The sequence below is a fragment of the Macaca thibetana genome, chromosome 2 (genome assembly GCF_024542745.1).
Source record: "Macaca thibetana thibetana isolate TM-01 chromosome 2, ASM2454274v1, whole genome shotgun sequence".
In the NCBI taxonomy this organism is placed as follows: Eukaryota; Metazoa; Chordata; class Mammalia; order Primates; family Cercopithecidae; genus Macaca; species Macaca thibetana.
Genome location: NC_065579.1, coordinates 74186919 through 74192838, shown reverse-complemented (window position 1 = coordinate 74192838; position 5920 = coordinate 74186919). Strand labels below are relative to the sequence as shown.

Here is a 5920-nt window from a genome sequence, read left to right as displayed (position 1 = left end):
CGTTGTGTCTCCCTTGTCCAGGATGCATCCAGAGCTCCTGATTTCAGTTGTGTTTGCTGGCAAAGAATGAAAGCACGGAAGCCCTTTGGAAGATGAGCCATCAGGCTGTGGTGAGAGAGGCTCCCTGTCTGAAGTCTGCATCCTGACTGACCAGGGTGCCCCCGAAAGGGACAGATAGCATCCGACTGTTTAAAGCTCCAGAAGGTTCTGCAAACCACATCTGGTCTGCTAATGCTTAGGGTAAAAGTTGGCTTTTCCATTAAGGCCTTTGAACCTTAAGGCTGATGTTACACAGTTGGTTAACTGTCACTCTGCATTTAGAGTCACTGACCCCTATTTTGAGGGAGTTAAAGAATAACAGCCTCTGGGAGAAATAGAGTTTCCAGATAGATGACTTTGTTTGAGCGCATTTGGAAGCATGACATTAAATCCTCTGAGAGGTTTGCCCTCATGCCCTTTTGGAAGACCTCAGATCTGGGGCTTGGTGGAGTGAGTGTGTGTGTGTGTGTGTGTGTGTGTATCTGGGCATGTGCACACATGTATGTGCATGAGAGAAAGAACTGGTCAGTGCCCTGTGGTATCATGGGAACATCCTCATATGAGAATCAAAGGATAACAGGTTCAAGGAAGAAACCTGCCCATAGACTTGGGTTTAGCTGGCCCTGTGTTCCACCCAATCCAGCTCTCCAGCCTCTCGCCACAAAGTGGCAGGCCTCCTCACCTGGGATTCCTTATTCCCACTGAAGGCAGGATACAAAGTGTGAGGGCCCCAGACCTGGGGCCTGTGCACATCCTGAGATGGGAACCCAAGCCTGCACAGGGGGAAAAGTGGAACAGCTAGTCTGCAGGTTCTCGATAAGAAGGGCCCCTGTGCTCTCCAGAGCCCTCCTGAGACTGTGCCTTTTGAGACTCTCCACCATTCAAGGGGCCCTTTGTGGTTATTCAGATGAAGGAAGATCAGGAGGTCTTAAGATGCAGAAAGCAAGATGTTAGGGGAGTGGAAAGGGAGCCAGGGTGATTTCTCCTCAGGTGGGCCTGCACCAACAGCCAGTGTGGAAACAGCGTGGAGCCTGGAGTCAGGCTGGCCTGGGCTAGAGCCAGGGGTGGGAGGAGGAGGGCAACTGGGAACCTGCTACATCCAGGCTAGACTGTAAATGTCTTTGGATGGGTAACTGGTGCCAGGCACTCCTCCCTGTAACCACCCATAAAGGATGGCATGGAGTACATTTTCTTGCACACAGAAATCCTTGTACCATCAGTCTGTACCCTATCCCCATCTTCCATCCCCCAATCCCAACCTTCCAGGAGCGAAGGGGTGGAAACATTGATACTCCAGCCTCACCTGATCCAGTCTCATCATTCAGAGGGTAGGGAAATAAGACTCAATGTGCTTATGCCAAGATCAGATCTGCTTTGAGCCTGAGTTGCCTCAAGCAACTGAACGCCTCTCTTGGGGCAGGTCTCAGGTCACTTACATAGAGGCCAAAAATCATGTGCAACCAGTAGGCAAGGCATGAAGTCAAAGTCAGATCATACGCAGGACAACAAGTGCCCAGTGGAACAACCATCGGCCTGAGTTGTGGTCTAGAGCTAAGATTGGACACCACTAGCAGCAAGGAGGTGGCAGCCAGTCAACCAATAGGTTCTAGGTGGTAAGGACAAAGCAGAGAACAAAAGCACAGAAACTGTGTCCTCCTGGAGCCTACATTTCTCGCTGAGAAGTAAAGGCTGGTGGCCCAACCTAAGTCTGAAGGGTTCACTGTGGCACAACGGGGCACTCAGACTCTGGGTTTGACTCCTCTTTGCCTCTTATATCTCTGTGACCTTACGCAAGCCATGTACTTCTCCAGATCTCAGTTTCCTCATCTGTAAAGTGAGATTAATAAGACCAGCAGCCTCAGTGGGCTGCGGTGAGGATTTTGTCAGTTAAGTAAAGCACTAAAAACAGCATGTGATTCACAAGAAGCACGGTAAGAATTTCTTTATTATTGTCCTGGACACTCCCCTTACAAAAATGCCAGGAGTGTGCAATGCTTGCACTGCAGAGCATTTTAAAGAGGCCACCCAGGGCCTGCCAGCTTGTGTTCCATCAGTGGTGACAAATTTCTGCCTGGCCTCAGACAGGTCGCTAATTGTTCTCAGCCTCCATCCCTTTCCCCAGTCCTGGGGTGGTAGAGGAGCAGATGATGCTGGCTCACTCAGGAGGACCTAGGAGGCAATCTGAGGTCACCACCAGCAGAGTCAGAGCAGGAGGCTCCAAGCTTGCCATGGAAAGAGGTGTCAAGGCTTCATCTGGCAGGGTAAGCAGGAGCTCAGGGCTTACAGAGGTTACGTATGTGCCTCTGAACATCTTGAGGGGTGGCATCTGGAACTGTTGTGTCATGATTTATTGAAAGCTGTACTCAAGTTAAATCAAGGTTGGAAAGGTTAATGAATGAATGAACTACCATTTAAAAAAATATAGTCGCCTTATTTTGTTGAGGTTGGGATAGGAACAAGCAAGAAGAGGATCCAGCTCCTTCGGTCTCCGGCCTTCACTGCGCGAGGAGCCGCCGCCATGTCTGCGCATCTGCAATGGATGGTCGTGCTGAACTGCCCCGGTTTCCTGATCAAGAGGAATAAGCAGACCTACAGCACCCAGCCCAATAACTTGAAGGCCCGCAACTCCTTCCACTACAACTACCTGATTCGCTGCAAGACTGTGGGCGTGGCGCCGGCAGCCAATGGCAAGGTGTTCTGGTGGTCATGGGCGGAGATGCGGCCAGCGGACGCCTGCGGCCCCCTGTGTGCCGACCGTTATCAACAAGAACGCTCGCGCCAAGCTCAGCAGCATCAGACACATGATTTGCAAGAGCAAGTACCGTCCTGACCTGCCATGACTGCCATCAGCAAGGCCAGCGCCATCCTGCGCAGCCAGAAGCCTGTGATGGTGAAGAGGATGCGGACCCGTCCCACCAAGAGCTTCTGAGTCACCTGCCCCCAAAGCGATAATCAGCTGGCTTTCTAGAGGAAGAAGAAGAAGGGAGAGGGAGAGGGAGAGGGTCCAGTGTCCTGCAAAAAACTCAAGAAGACTTACTGTTTGCTCGGATTTGTCATCCCCTAGGCATAGTCAGAAATAATATGAATGTCCGGCCACCGTGAAAGCCCTTTGCAGTGTTTAGAAAATCTGTACTCTCCAGTATGGTAGCCACATGCGCCTATTGAGCACTTGAAAAGTGGCTCCATGAGATATGCTGTATGTGTACACTCTGGATTCCTAGACTTAGTATGGAAAAAAACAATGTAAACATCTCATTAATAATTTTTATTGATTACATATTGAAATGTTAATATTTTTATATATTGGGCAAAAATAAAATGTATTACTAAAATTAATTTCATCTATTTTTCTTTTTTCATGTGGCTACTAGAAAATCTACATATGTGACTTGAATAATATTTCTATTGGATGGTGAAGTTTAAATAGAGAATGGTGCTCATGGGGTGTGCCTTTCCCAGTGGTGCCAGTTGAGCCATCACTGATTTCTTTTTGCTCAAATAGCAAAAAGACTTTGCAGTGGAGAAAACCCTGGGCCAGGAGACTGCAGATCCAATTTATCACTTCACCTCAGCCATCAAGTTGCTGGATGGCTCTGGTAACAATAGTGATAGTAGCAAACACTTCTATAGTTTTTTATGTATATATGGAGGCCAGGTGCTGTTCTAAACATTTGACACATGTAAATTTCTAACTAAAACTCTATGAGATGATAGAAGCTATTATTAGCTCCATTCTCCATATATGGACACTGAGGTGTTAAGAGGTTAAATCACAAGCCCTAAGCTCACGACTGGAAATTGGTAGAACTAGGATTCAAAGCCAGGCAGTCTGGTTCCAAGGTCTGTATTGTAAACCACCTCTTACCTCAAGTAATCCAAACTCGCTTGGATTCAGTTTCTTCGTCTAAGAAACAAGGTTCAGAAAATGCCACAGGTGACCACAGGCTGTATAGACGTAAGCTGGCAGAAGCTTAGGAAAGGAAATTACATTGAAAGAGCTTCCCATCCACAAAGCTACTAAAACCCAAACCCAGTGCTTACAATAATGTCTTCCCAAATGCCTCCAAATGGAATTAACTTTTTCTTTTCTTATGCTTCATAACATTCTGATACATTACAGTCCTTCACACATCTTATCTTTCGTTGCACACACACACACACACACACACGTGTATATATATCTGTTTCCTTCATTACTGTTCAGATTTTTTAAAGGCAGTCTGCCTTACAGATCAGTGCTTTTTAACTGGAGGTTAAAATTTTGCTCCCAGAGGCCATTTGGTAGTGTCTGGAGAAAGTTTTGATTAACACAACTTGTGAGGTTGGAGGTATGTCGCTACTATCATCTAGTGGGCAAAGATAAAAAATGCTGCTAAGCATCCTACAATGCACAGGACAGCCCCCTACAACAAAGAATTATCTGGGCCAAAATCTGCATGCTGACAAGAGTGAGAAAACTTGCAGATCATTAGATGATCCACTGTGCCTAAAACATGCATGAAACAATAGGCACTCCATAAGTGACAAAAGATTGATTGACTGATTGAAAGAATAATAAATACATATTCACCTATCTGCCCTGAATGTAACTTCCTTTTGGTTATGCTCAAGAAGTATGTATTCAATGCCCACTATATGCCAGGCACATTCTAGGGCTGGGGGATAGGGGAATGCAAAGTTCTGAGACACATGAGGCCCCTGTCCTCAGGATAAGACAGTCTCCTAGGGGAGTCAGAGTCAAAGCAGTGCGTCAAACGGTAAGTGCTCTCAACCTCGCTAGCTCTGGACAGGAGCACCACACAGAAACTTTGTGAAGACAGATGACCCAGACAATCCTGCAGATACTCATCATTTTTTCTCAATCTTTATTTTGAAAAATGTCAAACATACAGAAAATGTGGAATAATAGTACAACACACATATTTATATACATAGTAACATTTAAATAGATAGATATAGAAATATAAACACACACATAATGCTTTGGAAAATAAGATGCAGACATCATGACATCAGCCAAATACATTAGCATGCATAGGACAGACCTGCTGATTTAATCAGTCTGGAGTGGGGCCTTGGCATCAGTAGTTTAAAAAATTCTCCATTTGGGTAAGGGCCAAGATAGCCGAATGGGAACGTCTCTGGTCTGCAGCTCCCAGAGAGACCAATGCAGAAGGCGGGTGATTTCTGCATTTCCAAATGAGGTACCAGTTCATCTCATGGAACTGGTTAGGCAGTGGGTGCAACCCACAGAGAGCGAGCAGAAGCAGGGTGGGGCATGGCTTTACCTGGGAAGTGCAAGGAGCCGGGGGACCTCCCTCCCCCAGCCAAGGGAAGCCATGAGGGACAGTGCTACGCACCCCGGGTACTATGCTTTACCCACAGATCTTTGCAATCCACAGATTAATAGATTCCTTTGTGAACCTACACCGCCAGAGCCCTGAGTTTCAAGCACAAAATTGGGTGGCTGTTTAGGCAGGCACTGAGCTAGCCGCAGGAGTTTTTTCATACTCCAGTGGCGCCTAGAACCCCAGTGAGACAGGAAACCATCCACTCCCCTGGAAAGGAGCCTGAAGTTAGGGAGCCAAGTGGTCTCACTCAGTGGGTCCCACTCCAACAAAGTCCAGCAAGCCAAGAACCACTGGCTTGAAATTTTCGCTGCCAGCATAGAAGTCTGGAGTTGACCTGGGATGATGGAGCTTGGTGAGCAGAGGGGTATCCACCATCACTGAGACTTTAGTAGGCAGTTTTCCCCTGACAATGCTAAGGAGACTGGGAGGTTTCGACTGGGCAGAATTCACCACAACATGGCAAAGTGGCTGTGGCCAGACTGCTTCTCTAGATTCCTGTCACCAGGCAGGGCATCTCTACAGGAAATGCA

At 47.2% G+C, this 5920-nt stretch overlaps 1 pseudogene; it reads left to right on the top strand.

Moving 5' to 3' along the window:
• The first annotated feature begins 2520 nt into the window (after positions 1 to 2520).
• LOC126947543 (60S ribosomal protein L28-like) lies at positions 2521 to 3308 on the top strand (annotated as a pseudogene).
• The last annotated feature ends 2612 nt before the right edge of the window (positions 3309 to 5920 follow it).